Below are 12,536 nucleotides of genomic sequence, written 5' to 3'. Positions count from 1 at the left end.
GCAAATGGAGATGAATCTGGAGTAAAACTATGGGAAACTCGCATATTAAAGATTCTCTGAATCTTTGCAGACTTTATGCAAATCCAGTGGGTATTTTGTGAGAGTGTTAATGAATGTCACATCCTGATTACTGCAGATTTCGCCTCACATTATCAACCGTACCAAATCCAATTGAAACTGCTAAAATTAACAACAGAAGTCCACAACAGTTTGTCAGAAAAATATGTGAAATTTGGTTTTAAAATATCTTACCCTAATTATTCTTGGAAGCTTTATATAGAGATGTTGGTTTAAAATATCCTTTATGTGTTCCCTGATGAATGATAAACTTCACATTGGTCCCCTTTAATCCTTCTCAAGGACCATCTATTCCTGAAACACTTCTTTCATCTTGCTACCAGTGAAACCATGTAATTGAATTGTGCTGGCGCTGGGGCTCCTGTTCGGAGTCTCCGTGTCTGGCAGCAGTTATTAGCAGGCCCTTCTTGGCGTGGCGTATGCCGGTGCTCTTGCTGTGTGTGAGGTGTGGCCGGTGAGATATAAAGCAGCTCTAGACACATTGATTCATTTATTTTCCCAAACTCCAGAGAGTGTGGAGGAAAAGTGAAAAAGCTGTTAATGTGTACGTTTCCCTTTAGCGCTTCTTTTCGGGGTTTGCTGTCCTTCAGCCAGCTCCCTCGCCTGTCTGCCCGTTACCGCTGCGTCTCACCCCGTGGGCAGCCTCTCCCCCAAAGCCGTCTCCCAGCTCTTGCTGGGTTTGAATTCCTGGGGTGATTTTCCGTTCTTATGCGGCTGTGCAGAGCCCTTGCATTTTTAGAATTGGGCCAAGAAAGCCCTTGGAGCTTGTGAAGAGATCTTCAATGTACACACAGTTTGGGGAGGGGGGCTGGTTTGGTGACGTGAGCTTTGGGATGGTGCTGATACAAAGGCACCTGAAGCAGGCAGCTGGTTACGTAGCTTTTGGGTAGCCTGACTTCATCTGCTGGCTTGCTGCGTGCTGGTAATGCAATTCTGAATGCCTGTGTACATGACAAGTCGTGGCCCTAAAAGCCTGTTTACTTCAAGATACATAGTGGTCCTATGCATTTGCATGTTAAAGGAAACTGCTGGAAGATGACAAATTTGAGGCTGCAAAAGCTTTGTGATTATTATAATACTAATCTGTATTCAATCCCATACGTAAGGTGTCACATCTCAAGTATTTTTAAAAATTAATTAGTTAGCTGTGTTGTGCTACAGAGGATTAGAAGCAAATAGGTGGTGGCTTGTGCCCCCAAGCGTTCCCCAGGCCAACGTAACTTTCAAGGAGAGAAGGCCCACGGTAACTGAGCTGCAGATGGTCCCATCCTCCTCCTCCTACCTGATGGCTTACAAGGTTGTGGCGTTTGTGTCTTTGTGTTATTTTAAATGGTTGAGTATGTTTAAAATGTATGAAGTAACAACCCCTAGAATTCTTTACATCCTCTATTTTTGAAGATGTCTAGCTCATCGCATGTATTTCAGTAGGAAGTAGGTATCATCTGCATAGTGTCACTGATGAATGTGTTATTGGCACATTTTGTAAGCTTGGGAGCAGCCATAAATATAAATGTTTAGGGGAGAATAGATTGAGTACAAATAAATATTTATTGTTAACTAAGAACAAAAAGATATCATCTACATACACTTTTTAACAGAGTCGTATCTCCGTATACCCACAGATTTGCACAGAAGGCTTGTGTTTTCCACTGGGCCAGAAGCTTTGGAGAAAGCTCTAAGGAGGATCCCCATCCTCCTCTTTTCCCCAGGTCCCTGCCTGTGAGTGCAGGCAGTAAGTCAGGCTTGTACCTGTCGGACATGTGGTCGTGCTCGCTGTATTTTACTGAGGGAGTAAAACTAGACTGAAAGGTGCAGATCCAGGTTCCTTGGCATGTATGTACCTGAAAGGACGAGAGGCAGAGGTCTCGGTTGCCCCGCTGGGGTTCCCACGTGTGTCCTGGGGACTGGAAAATGGGCTCTGTTAACTGTCAGTATTTGATGACAGGAGGAGCATTCAGAGCTCCTGGTCTGTGGAATAGGGTCTTGTTTTGAAAGTGTCTTGCCCAAAACTGTCTGGTTTCAAGCAAGTGTGCTTCCAGGTATTTTAGGTGGCTTCCTTTATGGTTTTGCGTTTCCTGTTGCCACTGTTACGGGGAGTGCTTTCATTATCCGGGTTTCCTTGTCACGTGCCTCTTAGATAAATTATCATTTATCGGGATGATTTGCAGTAGTACTTTTCAGTTGCAATGTAAACATAAGATTGCAAATCAAGACGACATTTTGAATACAGAAAAAGTTGTTTTCTAATATACTATTAAACAAAAAACTGTAATTTGTTTATAAATAACATCTAAAAGCAGATGTTAGGTTACCTTTGAAGGTAACATGTAGTAGTGGGTTAAAAGTCCATGTTGCAGCCTTACATAGTAATCCTTGATCATGCAGAAATATATTTTGCCTCAGTAATGTAACTTTTTAGGAATACTTTAGCATTTCCAACAGAGTTGTGAATATGTATAAGCACATAAGGAATTGTTTTGCCTCAAGACTTTTCAGAGACTTGTTCCTTTTTGTATTTGTAGACATATTATCATCATATGTTTCACAGTGAACGGAGCAACAGTCTGAAGAAAAATAGTGATAGTTTTAAAATGAATGCCTCTGAGATCTGGATTCCTATGTTCTCTTTGGACTTGAAGAAAAATGAGCTCTCTGTTTTATCTTGAATCTGACCAGTCTTCGTAAGCTTTGCTTCAGTTTAGGTCTTTGGACAAGTAATTATTTTTTGAATATGACCTGCTAAGCATCATGACTGCACAATAATCGTTATCTTGTGGAAAATGTATTTTGGTTGGTTTTTGGTGGGAGTGAATACAGAGGTGAATTGTTATGTTTATGATTATTTTCACAGTATTTATTTAAGAATTTTTTTGCAACAAGGTTTGAAGTATCACATTTATTAGATCAGTGCTATTTTAGTTACCTCAAAATTGTATCCAAATAATGTTCCTCTTACTATTTTTACTGATGGTGCTTGATTGCTTTCTTTTGTTTCTGAATAAGCTTTGATTGGATTTTTATCTGTAAAGATAGCAAATAATACTTTGCATTTTGTACTTTTATAAAGGTTTGCACTGTTTGCACAGTGAAAGTGCATACCTTCGAATGCTTGCAAAAAATGTTACCTCATTTGCAAACTCCTGTAATTCTATATAGCTGACACAGTACTACTCAATTCGAGAGACATTGGCGGCATCAATTTCAAGAAACTTCCTTGACAAAACCAACTGTAACTAATAACGTGAAGTGTAGCATTTCAGTTGGACATAATCATATTTACAAATTCTTTATAGATATTACTTATGAGCAAGGGGCTATAGGAAAAATAATAAAATACTGATTATATAAAAAAGTTGACTTGAAAACAGCTAGCACTTTATATCATTGAGAAAACAGCTAGCACTTTATATCATTGATTCTTTTTAACATGCTTTTTGTAGGTTTATCACTGAAAAGACTTATTTTTGTGTCCTCTCGCAATTAGTATCATTGTAAAGTTAGCGATATTGTGAATGCTTGTAGGATCAGGCCCCTGCAGAATACTTCAAATTCTGTGTGGCAGGGCAAAACCTTGAGTTTTCGTGTTGTATTTCTTTTAATAGTTTTTATAACGTTGATTCTTTAGTTGGTCTCTGAAAGATTGTATTTAGCAGCTGTCTAACGTAATGAATTCTCAGCGCTGGGTCTCCTTGAGCTCTGAATGCGCTGTTAGGATCGTGACATATGATTTATGCTGTGTTTCTTAACATGTCGGTCATCTCCCTTAGATTCACACTCTGTAGCCATAATCCATTTAGGAATATAACTGCAGCATGTTTATCATAAATCGCATGATACTTTTCCATCTGAATATGCTTCATTAGGCTCACCTTCTGTAATACTACTGCATCATTAGATGGCATGTGGGAAGAAATCATTTCAGCAGTAATCTGTCAGGCCTGCAGAGCCCCCATGTGTTTGATACTTAAATGCATTAAAGACTAAACCACGTCTCACTATCCTGCATAAAAAGTGTTTTCAAAGCTGTACAGTTGCAGGATTACCTAATACTTCAGATGCTACTTTTGAATTTTAGCAATCTTCATTTTCCTTCAAAGATTGCATTGCTTTGTAATGGTTCCCACAGCACAGAAACTTAATTCGAGAAATGAAGACTAAACCAATTACACACTGAAGCTTTTCAGATGGAAGCGACACACACACCAGTGGAACTGTGTGGTTTTTTTGGTTTTTTTTTTGTTTTTTTGTTTTGTTTTGTTTTTAAGCAACAAACCACACCATTCACTAGAAGGAAGTCTTTTGGTATTGGTGCACCTGTGTTAAAATTAGTTAGGTTATTTCTCTGTGAGGTAGTTTTCTTTGTAAAGTGGAAAATTCAGGGGAAAAAAAGCTACTTTTTTAGGGGAAAATAATGTAAGGGTTAACTAATTTTTTTTTTTTAAGTTTCTGATGCAGTGTCACACAAGTCACAATGTGATGACATCTCTTTTGTGCTATTCAGTAGTGTTGTTCCTTGAACATCTGAAGTAAATGAGATAGAAATGTGGACTTGCAGCAGCGTCAGTACTCACTGCCACCACGGTGATGCTTTAGTGGTTGTCCCTGCAAATAGAGTGGAAAGACCAGCGATTAGAGAGGTGCCTTCCGCAGGTTTCCACGTGCGCGTATTAGAAAGCCGCGATGGGGATCTTTGCCTGAACCATGGCATCAACCCGTTGTTGCCTGTCGCAGCTCCTCACGCGAGTGCGCTTGGGCTTCCCGGCCGGAGCGCTTCCTGGGAGCGTAGGCCGTGGTCCCCGGACACCGTTGCTGCGGTGCGTGTCGGCTCTGCGTGAAGCTCCTGAGGTTTCCATCTCCTCGAACAAGGGGATGGTGTCCCAGATCAGGCTTTGCAGAGCAAAGTCCTGTATGAACGGCTCAAAGCTGAGAGCTGGGGAGAAGTTACTCGTTAGAGAAAGTGGTGAAAATGAATGTATAGATCATGCAGTGTTTTCTCAAATTAGTTGATTCTATAGACTGAAATGGGACTTTACTATTTTATTGTTCTTTCTCTTTTTTTTCCTGTTGTTTTAAGCTGGATATGGGACTATTGCTTTGATCATCCGATCATTACTTTGCACTAACGTCAACATGAACTCTTCAAAGAAGTCCGAGCGACTTTGTGAATGATGCAGCTTGTTCTGCGGCAGTATGTTCTTTGCCGGTGCTCCCCCCCAATATTTATTGCTAATGAGATAATTAATTAGTTTAAACTCTTTTTCATTACTTGAATAAAGAATTGCAGTCTCCGAAGAACAGCACTGAGTACCGCGTGTAACATCTGCCAGTGTTGCTTGTCCTCTGATTAAATGACCATATGTGCTGCAATGTCTAGAAACAACAGGACAGAGCTAACGGTGGGGTTTTTTGTGCGCTTTAACTCCGAATGACCTTGCTCTGGACATGATATTTTTGTAAGCCTAAAATACAGCGGTGGTGATTGCTGCTAGTCCTGTTTTTAATGTAGTTCTGAGCTTAGTATCAAGAATGGGCAGAGATCAAAATCAGACTTAAGTAACAGAACTATAAGCCAACCCAAAATATTTTGTTGATTGCAAATGGTATGAGATTGTTTTTGAAGAGGAGTATTAATGTGTTTTAGTATATCCATGTTTGGAGATAGCAGGTGGGTTAGTTGCGAATTCCTAATATTTCGGTATTTTAACACTCTGAGTTGGTTTTCTCAGACCTAGCACTTAGTGCTTCTTCCTTTTCAAAGCACTCCACGGTCGTTAATCCTCACAGCCCCTCCTGAGGAGGGAGAGAGAGGAGAGGGGCACTCCAAGTGCTATTACTCTCATTTTACAGGTGGGAAAACTGAGGAGATGAATAATTTTGTCAAGGCCACACAGTAAGCCAGTGTGAGCGCCCAGATTTGCTTTGGCTATTAGCCCGGCGTTGGGGCCAGCCCTTGCAACGTTCTGCTCAGATTAGACACATGGGCGTTACGGAATACTTTTAAATAAAGGGACTGCCCTGTTTGTCCCGAAGTCCATCAAGGCAGGCCTGTCTTTACCCTACAGCTGATAAGGTGAGTGTGCCTATGATAAACTTCTACAAAAATAGGAAAACCTTATGAAATCAGAATCTGATTCTGATATTTTCCATTTTCATAGAATAAAAATAAACTTTTGGCCTGTTTTCTTTGTTCATAAATTCTTGACTTGGGTATGCAAAAAGGAATGATTAATAGAAGTCAGTTACTCTACTGGAGGTCAGCGTACTAGTCACCTTTCTGACTGCAGAGTGATGATAAATACTGAAAGATGTTTTACGGAAGTTTTCATTATTTTTCAGAAATAGTGTGTGTAGTGTGAGAATATAGTGTATAGAATTAGAGAAGTCCTCTGAGCTGTAAGTATCCCAAGACTTCTTCCGTTACAGTATGACCAAAGTTCTCACTTTACAAGATATGGGCAGATGCTTTTTTAGAAATGGCTATTTTTTATGCTTTATAACTTTAGTTCTGTAGATTTGGTGAGGAACACGCAATGCTCTTGCTGTCAGCTCTCCCTACCTGTCCGAAATGAACAGTTTTTCCTCTGTTCCCCCCATGGACTGATTGCTACTGTCTCCTGCTGAAGATGTTCAGGTTTTGTTTCAGTTCCAACCACTCTGTCTTAAAAGTCACTTGTTTTATGATACTGTTACTTTTAAACAAATTCAGAATTTCTGAAGAAAGTCATTATAATTTTATCAAAATGATAAAGCAGCAGTGATTGCAGTACTGGAGCCCTACAACCTTTAGCACAATGTCTAATATTTTAATAAATGCAAATAAAGCACCTCTTATCAAAGCATCCCATACATGGGCTATTGAATTTAATCCCTTCTGCCCCCCTTCCTTCCCTGTAAGGCTGTGGGTTTTCTGGCTTGCGTGGAATAGCTCTTACCTACAACTAAAACCAACCGACTTGGGAGAACGCGTGCAGTGTAAACGCTGTTGGCGATAGAGCACGGGGGAAAAGAAAAGATGTGGAGGGACCTGAGCATCCTGCCTCGGTCCCGAGAGGAGCAGCGGGAGGGCCGGGAGCGCTGTCCCCCGCCGCGGTGAAGAAGGCAGGCGCTCGCCTCCTGCCCTCAGCCGTCTCGCCGCCCGTGAGTCGAGCGGGCTGTCGCGGGGGCCGGGGCACGCTGAAGGTGCCCTGCTCTCTCATGTGCTGCCTCTTTAACGCGGGCGGCGCAGCGGAGGCGCCGGCGGGAGCCCGGCCGCGCACGGCCGCCCTCGCCCCCCCGCCCGCTGCCGCTGCGTGCGGCCCCTGTCCCGGGGCGGCGCCCCTCGCCTCTGCCGCGGCCTGCGGCGCGGGGCCGGCGGGCGGGGAGCTGCCCGGCAGGTAGGGCGGGGCGGGCGGGGGGGCCGCGCGGGGGCGCTCGGCGTTTGCCCGCGGAGGGCGCAGCCGTCCTGTCCCCCCCCCGGCCGGAGTGCGCGTGAGCCCCGTGCGCGGCGGGGGCGGCTCGGGGGGGTCTCGGGAGGCGGAACGCTGCCTTGCAGCGGAGCCTGCGCGGGCGTCCTCGGCAGAGCGGTTGCTGGCTTAACTTTAAGGTACCTGCGCGCTTTCTGTCGGTAGGATATCGCCGTGTTAGGAAATGCACGCTTAGCTGAGGGTTTTAAAGTTCGCTGCTGCGCGTGTTGAGGTGCTCGTGATTAAAGAGTAGCGGTATTTTCCTAATAGGAACAATTCAAGCATACAGGTGATCTTGGGGAGCAGCCTGTTTTATGTGCATGTATGTGTATATATATAGAAAAAATCTGTGGGTGTGTGTATTCAAAATAGAAATAGCTTATAAAAGACTAGGATTAAAAGATGCCTATCAGTGACAACCTTATGCAATTGCAGAGTGATTTAAATATTTCGAATGATTTTGGCAATTTTCTTTCTATGCTTGAATTTTTTTTCCTAAGGATAAGTGTTGAGAGGAGTGGGGGAGGTGGGATGCTTGTTTTTAGGAAGGAGCCGCTTCCACGCTCCAATACCAGGAGCATCGTGTATATTTAAAAGACTTGCTCTCACGGCTACGAGACGGCAGCACGCGCCTGTCGCGGCACGCTGGGCCCCGTGCATCTCCTGCACTTGGGGTCTGCTCAGCGGGTTAGGCACTGTAAAACAGCCTTGCTTGCAGCTGTACGTTAAAGTTCAGGTCAGGTATTTTATTTAGGTGGGTATTCAGGACTGAGGTAGGATCTAAAACAGTCTCTGTTGCGTAGCGTTAAGAAGAAATTTAGTCGTATTACAGATGTAGTTAGCATTTACGTAAGTGTTAAATGGGAGGTTCGCAATTATTTTTGCTTGCAGGAGTAGTTACAACATTTGGTTTATATCCAGTATATTGGTTTCAAATATATTTGTAAAATGAAGCTAAAGATCCATGTGAAGTTTGAGTGCCTGGACAGTCTGTGCCTACGTTGTAGCTGTTTTACTAATTATTTAATGTTCTCGTCTGTTAACGACCAGGTTTTGAACTTAACGCAGGAAGTATTTTTACACACGCAAACGCGTTTGACTTCTGAAAAGCGAGCGCAACTGCTGCGACGTGAGCAGCGCTCCCTTCCTCGCAGCGAGAGCGGGGTGGGGTTCGTCATCGCAGCTTTCATGCTCGTGGTATTTAAAAGAAACTGAGTGGACTTTCAGTTTTGATCCTTCAGGGGTGCAGCTCTGAGTGCAGGTGTGCTGCACATGTTAGTCCTCTGTTTAACTTTCTTTAAGCCTCTGCATCTGTCAGGGATTCAGTTACCTGTTTCACAGGTTTTCTTCCTAAAGCAGTACCAAAGTTCTTGCTATTTTAAAAGTTACGAGCGTACTGTATCTCCCATTCCTATTGCCGTTCTTCTGAGACGTGCATATGAATTTATATTTAGTCACTGTCTTTTCAACATATCCTGATACCTCTGCAAATGAAGTAGAATTAGTTATACTGCTTCCCAGGCTTAGGTTTGGAAAGATGGAGCTTAGTGTTTTCCCTCTTTCTACATAAATAAATATTTGCAACAGGAGTAACAATAGATTTGATTTTTTTTTTCTTTTTGACCCTATGGAAAACTTGGTTTTGTCTATTAAGGTGTTATACAGGGTCTTTATAACTTCAAGCCAGTTACTTCAGTATTTTCTGTATCTTGGGATTGTTCAGTGTTGTTTCTAAAGAGTGGTAGCGCGAGTGCTCAGCTTTGCTTGTAAAACACACAGTTTTACCAGGAGCAAGTAATACAGTGACACATGCAGTGATAAATCTTGTAGTGCTCTAAATGCTATGAAAGGTCAAAGAAAAGTCCTTAGGTATAATGTTGCATGTTTGGACTTTTTCTGTGGTCATAGAAAATATTTCTATTAAATATCAATTAATTGTGTTAAGGTAAATATATTAGAAAAGGCAAGCCAAATATGAATCTGGAAATGAGGAGAAAGAGAAATCCTACTGAGTCTTGCTTTTAAGTTATTGCGGTAGTGAATTATAATAACATGGAAAGGACTCGAGGAAAAAAATGTGTAAAGAATTTTTACCATAGAAAATATCCTGTCTAAATTCGACTTCCATGTTATAATTTAACTGTGTAACACGCTAAGAAAATGGTGTTTTTAAAGTAGCTTAAGCTTACCGAAGTTGGGCTTTCAGTCTACTTTATGGATATGGAGCTTTTCTAAGAACGATGATGTCACAAGCTAGTTTATTTCTAGAATTTATTGATGGGAACAAAGACTATAGTGGGCCTTGGTTACTTTGGATGAATTTTCAATGAAATTTACCTACTTTATATATATTTTAGACTGGGGTCTAATTTACAACATATCTCATAGAAATTAAGCTTGATAACTTTTGAAACTTATTAACTTTAAGTGGAAGTAAGGTTTACATTTTCAAAACTGTTTTGGCTTCATTATTCTGCCATAAATCGTATTAATTTCCATTAATGTAAGAATCAATTTAGGAAAGTTACTTGATTTTATTTTCTTCTGGAAAATATTACAAAGGAAATGTTTTCATAAATTGAATTGACAGAAGATAACACTCAAACAAATTCAGTAAAATACACTGATATACAGGTAATTGGTTTTCAAAGGTACTCCTTTTTGGATTCAAGAAATAGTGCCACAAGCATTATTACTTGACCACAAGTCACGAGGTGGAAGTGCAGACTTTTCTTTCAGAAAGGTGTGTCATAAATACATTTCCTCTAAAATTCAGATTCCCTGGGGTTGCATTTGGATGAGATACCTGATAAGATGAAAATAGATTAATGTGTAAGTGATGGTTTCCTTTCTTTCAGCTTTTCTTTCTAAATCTGTCTGTGAACAAAGTTTAATTTTATACCCTGAAATGTTTGGTCAGCAATGCTGTTCTGTATATGTAGGACTGAAATACAAGTCTTGTCCTTTTCTTTTCTTTTCTTTTCTTTTTTTTTTTAAGGTACCATATAGAGATAATAAGGAAGGTAGCAAAGCTGCTAGTCTTCAAGGACATTTTGTACTCTCTACTTCTCTTTTACTTGAACTTCAGTTTGGAGAGTACGAGAATGTGTTTGCTTGGGGGGATTGGAATAAAGTGTAAGCATGTCTCCTTTACGTTTGTCTTCATAATGCCTTTTCAGCATTTCATTTCAGTTAACCATGTTAAATTATATAGGCTGCGTTTTCCCATTCATTTTCATTGAAAATAAAGCACAGTATGGCTTCTTCCACCAGGTCGAAATCAGAGGCTATCTTTGTTCTGTAGTTAATTACTGCTTTCATGCACAGTAACAAGGTTTCTAGAGAGTGACAGTTTTCTGATGGTCATATATATGTAATAAAAAAAATTGCCTGTATCAATCAGGGAGGCTGACTAGTTGCTTTGTGCGCACACAATTTTTTAAAGTACTAAAATGCAGAAACTGCTTGAGTTAGTAAGCATCCAGATTCAGCAAATCCATGTTATTAATTTAAGCAATTAAAAATGATAAAAAGCCCAGTTTTACTGCCTTGACTTAATATGCTTCTAATATTTTGGGGGGGATACATAATAACTTCAAAATGTTCTTTTCTTTCGCATGCTCACAAAAAGAGAAAGTACAACTCCAAACCCAGAAACTCTTGGAAATCCTCCAGCTTTGCATTGGCACATGCGGTTTTTATCTGAATACTGTATTATCAGCAGAAGCAAATGCTAATAATTGCTTCAGGTTAGTATTCCTCAGCAGTTACTCATTTACATACCTAAATTTTGGTAATGACAATTAAAAACAGAATGGTTGAATTTTTAGAAATAATAAAAGGATCCCTTTTAACTAGTATTAAATATATATTAAAAATAATGTTTTGCTAAAGATGATTAGTAATCCAAAGTTTTCATACTAAGGCCAGAGGATCATTTTTTGTGTTTATGGTTTTGTGTATATGACTTTCGGTAATTTTAAGCACGTTTCGTATCTAGTAGTTACTGCAAATTTAGCTGGGGGGAAAATGAGAGGGAAGTAAACCAGATGTGAGTCTGGGTCCTGAGGCCTGGCGGATCAGCCTGGTTCTGAGCAGAGCCTTGGCAGAGGTGGTCCACTCGCAGCCGGTGGCTCGGGCAGTGATGCAGGATGCTCAAGAGCAACCTCTCCCCCTTTGTACCCGCAAGTTGTTCTGTTCACTTATGCAGCAGTGCTTTCTGGACAGGTGCTTAAGACTGTCTAAACTTAGGTATTTTCCTGGTAGTAAGTTGAACTTTGAAATTACACAGATAATAACAACTGAGGAATGGGGTTTGATCCTTTTTTCAGAGTAGCTTGTATGAGGACAGAGGAGTAGTTTGCCTGAGGACTTGTTTCTGTTTACCGATTAATCTGAATCGAACGGCTCTTTGCTTTGACTCCAGAAATACGTACTGGCTACAGTGAATGAGAGGGGTGGCACATCCCTGCTGCTGCTCTGGCGCATTATTTGTCTGCTTTGAGAAGTAGCATTATCACATGAGGCTCCAGCAGGAATAGGGTCATTTTGGTGAATACCATCACTTAGGATGAGACAGAGTATTTTTGGAGAACTACTGCCACACTGGAGGAAGTCTGTGAAGAACATGGTATTTTGATCAAGCCCTAATGGAATATCGTGTCTCTCTCCTGTACCATTTTACATTACTTTTATGTTTTTACGTTAGCGTGCAGTGTCCACCTCTTAAGTTATTCTGCCCCTTGGGCTCAGTGCATACTTTGATACGTAATCCTAGGGACTGCAGTTCAGCTCTGGCCTCTGATTTTTGATGACACAACCTTATAACGTGTGATATCAACAAGTGATGTGTGTGAAAGAGAGAGATTCATTTTTAGAAGATTATTTCTGCTGCCAGCTGTGTGTGCAGGGAAAGTTTGATAATTGGTTGTGATATGCATGGTTTGAGGTTCCTTTGTATGTCAGAATATTTTGCAAGACTAGATTAATAATGAAGATAATCTAATGTTTTCCTTT

General features: G+C 41.0%; 1 protein-coding gene across 13 annotated transcripts in view; it reads left to right on the top strand.

Annotated features, from left to right (window-relative positions):
• RBFOX1 (RNA binding fox-1 homolog 1) overlaps positions 1–12,536 on the top strand; it is a 1,256,643-nt gene that overhangs the window by 507,574 nt on the left and 736,533 nt on the right. Inside the window, exon 1 of one of the 13 annotated variants that reach the window (XM_064520448.1) lies at positions 7,642–7,660. The exons of the other annotated variants lie outside the window; for them this stretch is intronic. The gene's annotated coding sequence lies outside the window, so the exon portion shown is untranslated. Of the gene's footprint in view, positions 1–7,641; positions 7,661–12,536 lie in introns of those variants that run through there. 13 annotated transcript variants of the gene reach the window in all.

The sequence above is a fragment of the Dromaius novaehollandiae genome, chromosome 14 (assembly GCF_036370855.1).
Source record: "Dromaius novaehollandiae isolate bDroNov1 chromosome 14, bDroNov1.hap1, whole genome shotgun sequence".
Taxonomy (NCBI): Eukaryota; Metazoa; Chordata; class Aves; order Casuariiformes; family Dromaiidae; genus Dromaius; species Dromaius novaehollandiae.
The sequence above is the reverse complement of the archived record's forward strand: the minus strand, read 5'-3'. Positions and strand labels throughout refer to the sequence as shown.